The sequence below is a fragment of the Cervus canadensis genome, chromosome 16 (assembly GCF_019320065.1).
Source record: "Cervus canadensis isolate Bull #8, Minnesota chromosome 16, ASM1932006v1, whole genome shotgun sequence".
Lineage (NCBI taxonomy): Eukaryota > Metazoa > Chordata > Mammalia > Artiodactyla > Cervidae > Cervus > Cervus canadensis.
In genome coordinates, this window is record NC_057401.1 from 49981538 (window position 1) to 49995245 (window position 13708).

Genomic DNA, 13708 nt, shown 5'->3' on the forward strand with positions numbered 1-13708 from the left:
GCAGGGCAAAGGATAATAGAGTTTTGCCAAGAGAATGCACTGGTCATAGCAAACACTCTCTTCCAACAACACAAGAGAAGACTCTACACATGGACATCACCAGATGGTCAACACTGAAATCAGATTGATTATATTCTTTGCAGCCAAAGATGGAGAAGCTCTATACAGTCAGCAAAAACAAGACCGGGAGCTGACTGTGGCTCAGATCATGAACTCCTTATTGCCAAATTCAGACTGAAACTGAAGAGAGTAGGGATAACCACTAGACCATTCAGGTATGACCTAAGTCAAATCCCTTATGACTATACAGTGGAAGTGAGAAATAGATTTAAGGAATTTGATCTGATTGACAGAGAGCCTGGTGAACTATGGACAGAGGTTCATGACACTGTGCAGGAGACAGGGATCAAGACCATCCCCATGGAAAAGAAATGTAAAAAGGCAAAATGGTTGTCTGAGGAGGCCTTACATATAGCTGTGAAATGAAGAGAAGCTAAAAGCAAAGGAGAAAAGGAAAGATATTCCTATTTGAATGCAGAGTTCCAAAGAATAGCCAGGAGAGATAAGAAAGCCTTCCTCAGTGATCAATGCAAAGAAATATAGGAAAACAACAGAATGGGAAAGACTAGGATCTCTTCAAGAAAATTAGAGATACCAAGGGAACATTTCATGCAAATATGGGTTCAATAAAGGACAGAAATGATATGGACCTAACAGAAGCAGAAGATATTAAGAAGAGGTGGCAAGAATACACAGAAGAACTGTACAAAAAAATCTTCATGACCCAGATAATCACAATGGTGTGATCACTCACCTAGAGCCAGACATCCTGGAATGTGAAGTCAAGTGGGCCTTAGGAAGCATCACTACGAACAAAGCTAGTGGATGTTATGGAATTCCAGTTGAGCTATTTCAAATCCTGAAAGATGATGCTGTGAAAATGCTGCATTCAATATGCCAGCAAATTTGGAAAACTCAGCAGTGGCCACAGGACTGGAAAAGATCCGTTTTCATTCCAATCCCTAAGAAAGGCAATCCCAAAGAATGCTCAAACTACTGCACAATTGCACTCATCTCACACACTAGTAAAGTAATGCTCAAAATTCTCCAAGCCAGGCTTCAGCAATACGTGAACCAAGAACTTCCAGATATTCAAGCTGGTTTTAGAAAAGGCAGAGGAACCAGAGATCAAATTGCCAACATCCGCTAGATCATCGAAAAAGCAAGAGAGTTCCAGAAAAACATCTATTTCTGCTTTATTGACTACGCCAAAGCCTTCGACTGTGTGGATCACAATAAACTGTGGAAAATTCTGAAGGAGATGGGAATACCAGACCATCTGACCTGCCTCTTGAGAAACCTATATGCAGGTCAGGAAGCAACAGTTAGCTCTGGACATGGAACAACAGACTGGTTCCAAATAGGAAAAGAAGTACATCAAGGCTGTATATTGTCACCCTGCTTATTTAACTTATATGCAGAGTACATCATGAGAAATGCTGGGCTGGAAGAAGCACAAGCTGGAGTTCAGATTGCCAGGAGAAATATCAATAACCTCATATATGCAGATGACACCACACTTATGGCAGAAAGTGAAGAGGAACTAAAAAGCCTCTTGATGAAAGTGAAAGAGGAGAGTGCAAAAGTTGGCTTAAAGCTCAACATTCAGAAAACTAAGATCATGGCATCTGGTCCCATCACTTCATGGGAAATAGATGGGGAAACAGTGGAAACAGTGTCAGACTTTATTTTTTTGGGCTCCAAAGTCACTGCAGATGGTGACTGCAGCCATGAAATTAAAAGACGCTTACTCCTTGGAAGGAAAGTATGACCAACCTAGATAGCATATTAAAAAGCAGAGACATTACTTGGCCAACAAATGTCCATCTGGTCAAGGCTATGGTTTTTTCAGTGGTCATGTATGGTTGTGAGAGTTGGACTGTGAGGAAAGCTGAGCACTGAAAAATTGATGCTTTTGAACTGTGGTGTTGGAGAAGACTCTTGAGAGTCCCTTGGACTGCAAGGAGATCCAACCAGTCCATTCTGAAGGAGATAAGTCCTGGGTGGTCATTGGAAGGACTGATGCTGAAGCTGAAACTCCAATCCTTTGGCCACCTCATGCAAAGAGTTGACTCATTGGAAAAGACCTTGATGCTGGGAGGGATTGGGGGCAGGAGGAGAAGGGGACGACAGAGGATGAGATGGCTGGATGGCATCTCCCACTCGATGGGCATGAGTTTGAGTAAACTCTGGGAGTTTGTGATGGACAGGGAGACCTGGCCTGCTGCGATTTATGGGGTCGCAAAGAGTCGGAAATGACTGAGCGACTGAACTGAACATATTGAAGCCAAAATCAATGCTAGCAGCTTGCCTACTTACATTAACCCTCAGTTGTTTTGCTTTGTTTTTTCCTGGAGATAAATGTGCCTTATTTTATTCTCGATTCTCTTTTTAAAGTGGAGTGTCACTGAAGAAACAATGGTAACTTCTCTTGTATCCCGGATTTTCATCCATTTCTGTGGCTGTACTGTTATTTTGATTTATTCTGTATTTACATCAATATCTAATTCTATAAATGTTATACTCCTCTTTATATGCCTACATGGAGATATTTCTATCTTGAAATCCCCTGCCCACTTTTTGTCTTAATTTCCTTCTCTTCCTCTCTGTGCAAGCGCATGCGCGCATGTGCGCACACACAGAGACACACACACATGCATACCCCACTTAACTTTGTTTTTTTCGGTGAATTACCACAGCTTTTGAATTTCCAGGCTCCCTTGTCTAATTAAGTACCAAATCATAGAGACTCTTTGTTAACAAAATGTTTTCATTTATCTTTCCTCATTATTTTAATTGCTATCACCCCAATTAAGATAATTTTTTATTCTTATGTTTACAATGATAGGGATACGTATAATAATGGGTTTTTATACCTCTTTCTGCTAATTCTTTCTTTATATGCATCCCATTTGCTACTTTTCCACTACTATTTATAAATTTCTAATCATTCAATGCAATATCTTTTAATCCCGAAGTAAAATTTTTGAGCAGAGCCATACATACAATTTATAAAAGTTCCATAGATTATTCTTATATGTGATTAAGCACTAAGAAGCATATATAATCTAGATAATAAATGATGAAAAGGATATTTTGAAAGAACACTCTAACCTAACCTAGTACCCTATTCTTAGAATAAAGACAAACCACTTTGTCAGGTGTTCAAGAATCACTTTGTCAACCCAATATTATCTCTCACTGATCTTTTCTGTGATGTTTCATCCATTTTCCTCTGATATTTTGGGAATTATTTCCTCCTTCTCTAAATATTACATATTTATAAGCATTAACAATGCCATATCCATATGTACCTGTTTACTATTATGCCATGAGGGCTTCCCAGGTGGGCACTAGTGGTAAAGAACCCTCCTGCCAGAGCAGTAGACTTGAGATGTGGATTCAATCCCTGGGTTGGGAAGATCCTCTGTAGGAAAAATGGCAACCCACTCCAGGATTCTCGCCTGTATAATCCCATGGACAGAGGAACCTGGTGGGTTGCAGCTCATGGGGTCCCAAAGAGTCAGACACGACTGAAGCAACTTTGCAGCATTATGCCATGAATATTTACTCATGCCCTTAAAATCTTCAGATATAATTTCATTGGCTACATGCAACTGTAGTTTAATTTTGAATATTTTAATTACTTTAAATGTTCTTTTTATCAAAGCGACTCTTTAATGAATATTTCTATAGGTAAATATTTACCTTAATTTAAAATTAATCTTGTGAATATTTCCAAATTGATTGACATCAAAATATAACCTAGTGTTATACAGTTCTGCTATGTTCATAATTCCCCAAGCCCTAATGAAATATGTTATTTTAGGTCCATTCAAGATAGCCTCTAGTTTAAAGAATCAGAGTTTACCAAAACAGGCTAGTACATGCATAACTGGGTTTTTAAGCAAATGATATTCAGAACCTATTGCCTTCCCATCATATGTGCAGTAAGTTGCAGAGTGTATGGACTATATTTCAGGTTGACTTACCTGTGAAAAAGAAGAGAAGTTTGGAGATTATTGTGCAGGAGCTTAATTGTCTGGTGATATTTGCCTGAAAATATGTGTAAAGAGAGAGAAGGAAGCAAGCAAATGGAAATAAGCAGCAGCAGAAGTTAAGTTCCAAGGTAATTGTAAAAGAGGTCTCAACAGGTTTTGTGAGAAATTCTGATGATGGTGACCCTTTAGTGATTTCTCCACTCAGAATAAGAAAAACATGTCCTTACATCTCACTGAGAATCCATTGTTGAATATGAGCTTTCCTGGAAGGAGAATACAGAGATCTTTTAATACATTATATTCTCACTGGGGTTCTTACTGATAGATTCAGATTATTAAAAAAGGCAATATAATACTTGAATTTGTCTTTGGGTTGACATGGTTCTTAAAAAGCACAATCAAATCATTTTATCATCACACTTAATTATGAGAAAGTGGAAGCTTTCCTACTGAGATCAGTATAAATCAAGGATGTTCCCACTCCTTTTAAAAATCAACTGAATGCATATGAATTATTCACATTTTTGGATGGTAGAAACCAACACAACATTGTAAAGCAATAATCCCCCAATTTAAAAAAATCTGCTGAAAGCTTTAGGTAATGCAATAAAAAAGAAAAGGAAATATAAATGTATGGGGATTTAGAAGGAAGAAATAAAATTGTCTTTGTTTGTAAATAACTTGATTATCCATACAGAAAATCCAAAATAACTGACCAAAAAACTTCTAAAACTAATAAGTGATTTTAGAAAGGTTGTATAATACAAGTTTAATACACAAAAGTCAATTGCTTTTCTGTATACTAGCAATGACCAAGTGGAATTTGAAATTAAATATGTAATAGCATTTACATAAACATACAAAAAATGAAATACTTAGGAACAAACCAATCAAACATGTATCAATACATGATCTAAATGAGGAAAACTAAAAGAACTCTGATGAACAAAATCAAAGAACTAAATATATGGAGAGATTCCATGCTTACGGTTAGAAAAACAATATTGGCAAGATTTCAGTTCTTCTCAAAACTTGATCTCGAGATTCAAGGCAATCCCTAAAAAAAGCCCCAACAACTTATTGGGTGGCTATCAACAAAATGAGTCTAAAAGTTACAAAGAATTGCATAAGAACGAGAATAATCAACACTGATCCAAGGAGAAGGACACAACTGGAGAACTGAGACTAAATGACTTCAAGAGATACTATACATTTAAAGTAATCAAGACAGTGAAATACTGGTGCAAGGATAGATGAGTAAATCAGTAGAAAAGAACAGAGACAAGACATAGACCTGCCAATATTTATGTATATAGACTGTTGTTTTTATTGTTGTTCAGTCCCTAAGTCATGTCAGACTCTTTGCGACCCCATGGACGGCAGCGTGCCAGTCTTCCTTGTCCTTATTGTCTCCAAGAGTGTGCTCAAACTTATATCCATTGTGTCCCTTAGGCCATCCAACCATCTCATCCTCTGTCATGCACTTCTCCTGCCCTCAATCCTTCCTACATCAGGGTCTTTTCCAATGAGCCAGCTCTTCACATCAGGTGGCCAAAGTGTTGGAGCATTATCTTCAGCATCAGTCCTTCCTATAAATACTCACAGTTGATTTCCTGTAGGAAATTGACTAGTTTGATCTCCTTGCTGTCCAAGGAACTATCAAAGTCATCCCCAGCACCATAGTTCGAAAGCATCAATTTGTTGGCTCTCAGCCTTCTTTATGGTTCAACTCTCACATTAGTATGGATGTGAGAATACTGGAGTGGGTTGTCTGTCCCTTCTCCAATGGATCTTCCCAATCCAGGAATTGAACTGGGGTTCTCCTGCATTGTAGATGGATTCTTTACCAGCTGAGCTACCAGGGAAGCCCTTCTTACAAAACTAAATATATTTTTATTATGCAATCCAAAATCATGGTCCTGGGTATTTACTTCAAAGAGTAGAAAACACATCCACACAAAAGCCTGCACACTGGTATTTGTAGCGGTTTTATTCATAATTACCAAAACTTGGAGGCAACTGAGATGTCCTTCAGTGAATGAGTGAATAAATAAACCATGGTACATCCTGACAACGAAATGTTACTCAGCACCAAAAAATGTTTTCAAGCCCTGATAAGATATGAAGAAACCTTGAATATATATTTATCATCATCAGTGAAAGTCTCTCAGTCGGAAACCAGATCTGAAAGAGACACGTGCACCCCAATGTTCATCGCAGCACTGTTTATAATAGCCAGGACATGGAAGCAACCTAGATGCCCATCAGCAGATGAATGGATAAGGAAGCTGTGGTACATATACACCATGGAATATTACTCAGCCATTAAAAAGAATTCATTTGAATCAGTTCTAATGAGATGGATGAAACTGGAGCCCATTATACAGAGTGAAGTAAGCCAGAAAGATAAAGAACATTACAGCATACTACACACATATATAGTGGAATTTAGAAAGATGGTAACGATAACCCTATATGCAAAACAGAAAAAGAGACACAGAAATACAGAACAGACTTTTGAACTCTGTGGGAGAAGGTGAGGGTGGGATGTTTCAAAAGAACAGCATGTATACTATCTATGGTGAAACAGATCACCAGCCCAGGTGGGATGCATGAGACAAAGTGCTCGGGCCTGGTGCACTGGGAAGACCCAGAGAGTCGGGTGAAGAGGGAGGTGGGAGGGGGGATCGGGATGGGGAATAAGTGTAAATCTATGGCTGATTCATATCAATGTATGACAAAACCCACTGAAATGTTGTGAAGTAATTAGCCTCCAACTAATAAAAAAATTAAAAAAAAAAAAAAAAAAGAAGAAGAAGCTAACACAGGAGGGTAAAGAAAGTCTCCATAAAACCCAGAGAAGAGATTTTTAGAACTCCTCTCTGGATCCTGTCTGGAGTCACAACTGAATAGGAAGATTTTAAGTCCTAGCACTTAGTAGTATATGTATAGTTAATACAAAGTCATTAAATTTAAACCTGACCTTCGATTTGACAATAAAAAGAGAAACAAAAAAAAAAAAAAAAAAAGAAAGTCTCTCAGTCATGGACTCTTCGTAGTCATGGACTATAGTCCATGGAATTCTCCAGGCCAGAATACTGCAGTGGGTAGCCTTTCCCTTCTCCAGGTGATCTTCCTAACCCAGGGATCGAACCCAAGTCTCCCGCATTGCAGGCGGATTCTCTACCAGCTCAGCCACAATAAGCCAATCTAAAAAGGCTATCTACTGTATGATTTCAACTCCATGGCATTCCGAAAAAGACAAAACTATGAAAACTATAAAAAGTTCAGTGTTTGCTAGGAATTGAAAAGGGGAGGGAGGAAGTGAATAGAACACAGAGGATTTTAAGGGCAGTAAAAATACTCCACCTGTGTGCTAAGTTACTTTAGTCATGTCAGACTCTTTGCAACCCTATGGACTGTAGCCCGCCAGGTTCTTCTATCCATGGGATTCTCCAAGCATGGATACTCAAGTAGGTTGCCATTTCCTCCTCCCGGGCATCTTCCTGACCCACTGGTTGAACCTGGGTGTTGTGCATTATAGGTGGATTATTTACCACTGAACCACCAGGAAGGCCCCAAAATACTCTGCATGTACCTAATGTTGAATATTTGTCATATATTTATCTAAGCCCATATAATGTACAATTCCAAGAGTGAACCATATGTAAACTATGGACTTTGGGTTAATTATGATGTGTCAGTCTAGGTTTATAAATTGTACTAAATACACCATTTGTGTTGGGGATGGTGATAATGAGAGAGGTCATGCATGTGTGGGGGCAAAAGCGTACATGGAAATCTCTGGATGTCCCTTCAGTTTTGCTCTGAGCCTTAAACTGGTCTGACACAAAAATGTCTTATTAAAATAAAATTAAATCAAAGGGCTGTAGTATTATTGTATTTATGCTGCCATGTCTCATTTTGTTATTTTTAGATAACCTGGAAAGACTTTAGTTTCTGTGAATATATAAGCCCATAATTTTGAAAGAGGTTTGAAATCAAGTGGAATACAATATAATATGAAAAGCTTTGAAACAGTGACCTATATAGTAACTGAGAATACATTTTGAAGTGACTTCATATATATTTCCTAAAATATTCCTTCTCTAGTTAGAAGTGTACTTTTTAAAATTACTTTAAGAGCTCAGAAGTGCAAATTAGTACTTGTTGAAATTGTCTCTAAAATAATTGTTACATTTTAAAATATAAGGCACATAGAAGTTGCTGGAGTAAAGGCAAGAAAGATGTGATTTAATAGAAAAGTGAAATATATGTTTCCTAATATGGGGACAATATTTTAAATCCTTAGAAAGTATTTGGCTGAATTGTTCCCATAAATTTGAATAAATGTTTGCAACACAGTAGATGGAGTTATTATTCATTAGTGACATCTCCTGGTTGACTGAGCAGTTTTCACTAAGCTAAAGATAATTATAAACTAATTTTCTGTTGTCAGATTTTAAACAGTTAAGTTAGTCTCCCAGTCATGTCTAACTCTTTGTGACCACATGGACTACCCGCTCCTCTGTCCATGGAATTCTCCAGGTAAGCTCACGAAAGTGGGTTGCTACTTCCTACTCCAGGAGATCTTCCCGACCCAGGGGTTGAATCCAGGTCTCCTGCACTGCAGGCAGATTCTTCACTGTCTGAGCCATCATGGAAGCCCGAGAGGACTGTGTCACAATTAGAGTCCATGCCATGCATTATGCCATAGATATGGGAGAGAACATCATACTTCCAGCGATGAGGCAGAGATGAAATGACCAGCGATATACTATTGGTCTCATGAACAACAGGCCTATGATAACCTTTGCAGAAAACGTATGCTACACATAAGCAAGTCTCTATTTGCTCACATTTGAGTGTCCCTCTCGTAGAACATTCAAATAACCCAATACTTCAAAGTTGCTCCTTGCAAACTCTTGATGCTCCTCAACTCAGATCATACACAAGAATTTGATGCATTATGTGCTATCAGTGAATGCCTTGAATTCCTAATAATGAGGCATGTGAACCCTGTATCAACGCTAGTTCCTCAGCTCAAACTTAGGAACCAGTCACATTGGGTTTTACCTCTTATTTTAGGAAAGGCCACATTGAAGAGGTAAGAGTTCTGAATTAGGAATATGAGAATACACATGTTGGGAGCCTAGGAAGCCTGAGACTTCTGAGTAGTATGTGTTCTAAAGGACTCGGAGATATTTTGCTTTCAATAGACAGATAATAGTTAGACATGTAGATGGCCTTCCCAGATGGCTCAGTGGTAAAGGACACCCCTGTCAATGCCGGAGATGTAAGAGGCGTGGGTTCGATTTCTAGGTCGGGAAGATATCCTGCAGGAGGGCATGGCAACCCACTCCAGTAGTCTTGCCTGGAGGATCCCATGGACAGAGGAAGCTGGTGAGCTACAGTCCATGGGTCACAAAGAGTTGGACAAAACTGAAGCGAATTAGCACCCAGCACACACAGACAGGTAGATAATCAAGATCTCCAAACTACTTCAAATCTCTTTCTCTTAACAGTGCTCCCAGGACATCTTCCTACTATTCCTGTCTTAACTGTGGCTCCTCCTCATTCCTCTGACCTTAAAGGGCTCAGTCTTAAACTTTCATTTTATGGAGTTTATAATCTATGTGTAGGTCATCATTTCCACACTCATAGTAAATTACCAAATATTTTTCTGCAGTTCCAAGTTTTCTCCTGGATGCCAATGTCATCTCTCTTGTTGTTTCTCCCTGGATGAAGGCCAGTAATTCTTAACCCTTCCTGCCTATTTTTTATGGCATTTGATAAAGTCATTTTATCAATGATTAAACAATGATTTTGCATACAATACATATGTACTTATTTGAGTATATATTTTTGTCTCTCCACCCCTCCTACTCCCCACAAAATAAGATCATGAGGGTCAGTGTTTTGTCTGTTTTGGTCATTGCTGTATCCCCAGCATGAATAATAATGCTTGGTACATATCAGGTATGCAGTAAATCATTGTTGCATGAATGATCTGTAAGTTTTAGGAAAAAGAGTTCATAGCAAATTGCATCATCACCTAAAGTCTTGCTAAGATAATTTTAACTAAGAATAAGAAAAATTCTTATGCCATTTGCTTTTAGGTTCTGAAAGACCTTTATTACCCTCTGAGATCACAAATATTTCCTTTTATTTTTCTCCTTTTAATATTCTCTTTTCAATGTAAACACTTCAATACAATTGAAATTATGTTGTGTACTTAATAAAATATGAAATAATAAAATATTCTTAATTTACTCAAACATCTGTCACAATTCTAGAACAATATACTTTATATTGATTTATAAAACTGGCTTGTTTTACACGTTATATTTTAGGTAAATTTTACTATTTCTTGCATTTATATTCTGATATGTTTTTCATAATCTATGGTTTCAAAGTACAATATTGAATTTATGATGCATATATTATTAAATACTTTTCTTATAAGTATTATTTTATTACTTGAAATCACTACTAATACTTTATATTTTAATACTGACTATGCATTAAGCACAAAGCTAAGGTCTTCAAATGGATTATAACCCTAGGTTATTATTTGAACCTCTATGAAGAGCGTATACATCTTAATCAACTGAAGTAACAGTGGTTCAGAGAATGTAACTAAAATTGTTCAAATCTCATAAGAGACTGATATTCCACTAGAGTCTCTATTTCAGAAGGCTATGATCTAAAAAAACAAAAATCTGGTAGTTCAATTTCTGTCAATATTTTGCCTCTTCAAAAACTGTATTTGCTCCTCATCCTCCATTATGTCCTCATGATTTGGATTCTTGAGTGAGATGAAGAAATTTGTAATAAACTATTACTTTCTATGGGCTTCCCCAGTGGCTCAGATGGTAAAGAATGCACCTACAATGCAGGAGACCTGAGCTTGATTCCTGGGTGGGGATGATGCCCTGGAAATGGAAATAGCAACCCACTCCAGTATTCTTGCCTGCGGAATTCCATGGACAGAGGAGATTTGTAGGCAACAATTCATGGTTATGCATAGCTTTTTATGATATAAAGATTAAAAAGTTTTTCATGTATTTTTTTTCTTTTTTTCTCTTCAGGACCCACTCACAGACACACATAAGAAAATATATCATCAAACATTCATAAAGCGAATTATAAGGTAAAATTTTCCATGTAATATCTTTTATATTAAAAAGTTATAGAAATGTAGAAATTGTTTATCTTAAAGATCTTTCTAGCTATTCTTAGATATTTATAGGTTTGACAGAACAATTTCTTTTGTGTTTTAAAATTCACTCTTTAAAAATATTCCATTATTTTCTCTAATAAAATTTGAACTGATTCTCATGGCACATTTTTCAAATGCTATAGAACCAGCAAAGGTACCTTGATATTAGACTGACTTTCATAAGTGTTTCTAAAAATAGTTTTAAGAGAAAGCTCTTTCGATCAGAAGTTGTTTTGCTCTGCGTTCAGTTATTCTTTTGATGAATTTAGAAAGATGGTAATGATAACTCTATATGCAAAACAGAAAAAGAGACACAGAAATACAGAACAGACTTTTGAACTCTGTGGGAGAATGTGAGGGTGGGATATTTCAAAAGAACAGCATGTATACTATCTATGGTGAAACAGATCACCAGCCCAGGTGGGATGCATGAGACAAGTGCTCGGGCCTGGTGCACTGGGAAGACCCAGAGGAATCGGGTGGAGAGGGAGGTGGGAGGGGGGATCGGGATGGGGAATACGTGTAAATCTATGGCTGATTCATATCAATGTATGACAAAACCCACTGAAGTAATAATAGCCTCCAACTAAAAAAAAAAAAAAAAAAAAAAAACAATAAAGATACACTGTACAGTAAAAAAAAAAAAAAAGAGAAAGCTCAAGGAAGAGACTGATAATGTAAAATAGATAACTCAATGAATGTTATATTACTACATTTCAACATGAGAAAAAAAAGCTATTTCTAAAATGTAATTTTGTGTATGTGTGGGCTTGGAATACATCGATAAATCAGGTTATGCATTTTTATTAATCATTTGAACTTGTTGCTAGATGTAGATCTCTTTCCTAATGAGCACTGAATTTATTTGTGTTTTATAATGTCTTTCAACATCTGACTCTAGGGGTATAACTGCCTAGCTATTAATCATCATTTGTCTGTGTAAATCTGTTTTATAGATCAGGTTTGTTAAAACAATGATGCTTATATTTAAATAATACGTATAATAGGTATAGATACTGAAAATTTAATAAATAGTAGATAAAAATAATAGTATACCCTCTACTATTTTGGTGAATAATGAGATCTGATATAAAATTGACTTGCATTATAAGAAACATCTTGAATACCTGAATTTCTTGTGAAAAGATGAAATATAAGGATATAAGCCTTGAGATCAGAAGTTATGTTTTCATTTATTTTCTGTAAAATATACTTCGCCACACATATTCTATATAATTGCCTGGCTTTATGGTAAGTATGCAAATATCTTATTAAATCCTGCTCATTTGTAGCAACAAAAATAATGAAAAATGCCGGCATATCAAAACAACCAACATTTTCAAAGTCGAATTCTGTTGTTTTATACAATGTACTTCGCATTATTTTAGAAAGACACCTCTATGTATGGATTTTTCTGGTACTCTTTTAAATGTAAAAACAAACTCTAAACCATTATATTCCATTCAATTAAAAAAAGATATGAGGTAATACAATTTTTAGGTGTTGATCTCTCCCGCCTCATCCCTACCACCCACATCTGTCCTGAGTCCTCTGCTTAGGACCTCACAAACTTGACCATGTTGGAAACCCCTATCAAGATAAGTGCTTTTTTTTTTTTTTTTTAATATAGGTTCAAAATGTATCTGCTTCAGAGACCAATTTTGTTTGAAAATGCTTCGTGGAATTCAGAAACACATCAGAGTAAAAGAAAAAAAATTGTGTTATGAAAGTTTTTCTGCCATATATATAATAGCTTAATCATCTTAATAATAAATAAATTACTTTCTGACAAATACACAAGACTTTACATATCATCATGAGTATATTTTATTATTACAGAAAAAAAATGTAGGTTTGTGTGTGTGAAAATTTACATCCATTTTTCATTCTGTAGATGTAAATGAAACATAAATAACTTTGAAAATTGAAACACTGGTATATAATTTATTATGTTATTTATTATATTTATATTTTACAGTGTCATCCTTAAGATCGTAGGTAATTGAAACAGAATTATATTTACACTGAATCATTTGTTCTGCCTGTGAGAACTAAGATTCATGGCATATCTTCAGAAAGGGTTATATTAAAACAAGCATGGCATCATACATTTTATTGTCTTATAAGGTAAAGCTTAATTAGATTTTTAATGTTAGCCCAAGTTTCCATGGCTTTAAGTCATATTTAAACAGAGGTATATGGAATATAAAGAGAGAATATGATACTGTTTATAAGTGAATTTAAGTATAAATTTAAGTATACGTGTACCTGTTAAATTCAGAATTAATGCAGCTTATTTAAAAAGAAGAAAAGAAAAAAAGCTAAAAAAGATTTTATACTGTTTGTGAGTTAAAGTTTAACCATATATTTATGTTGATTTTACGTGAAATCTCGCTTAAACTTTGACTCTTGTAAGTCATCTTCA

At 36.2% G+C, this 13708-nt stretch overlaps 1 protein-coding gene and 1 pseudogene across 1 annotated transcript in view; both read left to right on the forward strand.

Annotated features, from left to right (window-relative positions):
- CDH18 (cadherin 18) overlaps window positions 1–13708 on the forward strand; it is a 1183249-nt gene that overhangs the window by 343319 nt on the left and 826222 nt on the right. The window contains exon 2 of the mRNA XM_043488846.1: window positions 11153–11214. The gene's annotated coding sequence lies outside the window, so the exon portion shown is untranslated. The remainder of the gene's footprint in view (window positions 1–11152; window positions 11215–13708) is intronic.
- LOC122454662 lies at window positions 6828–6968 on the forward strand (annotated as a pseudogene).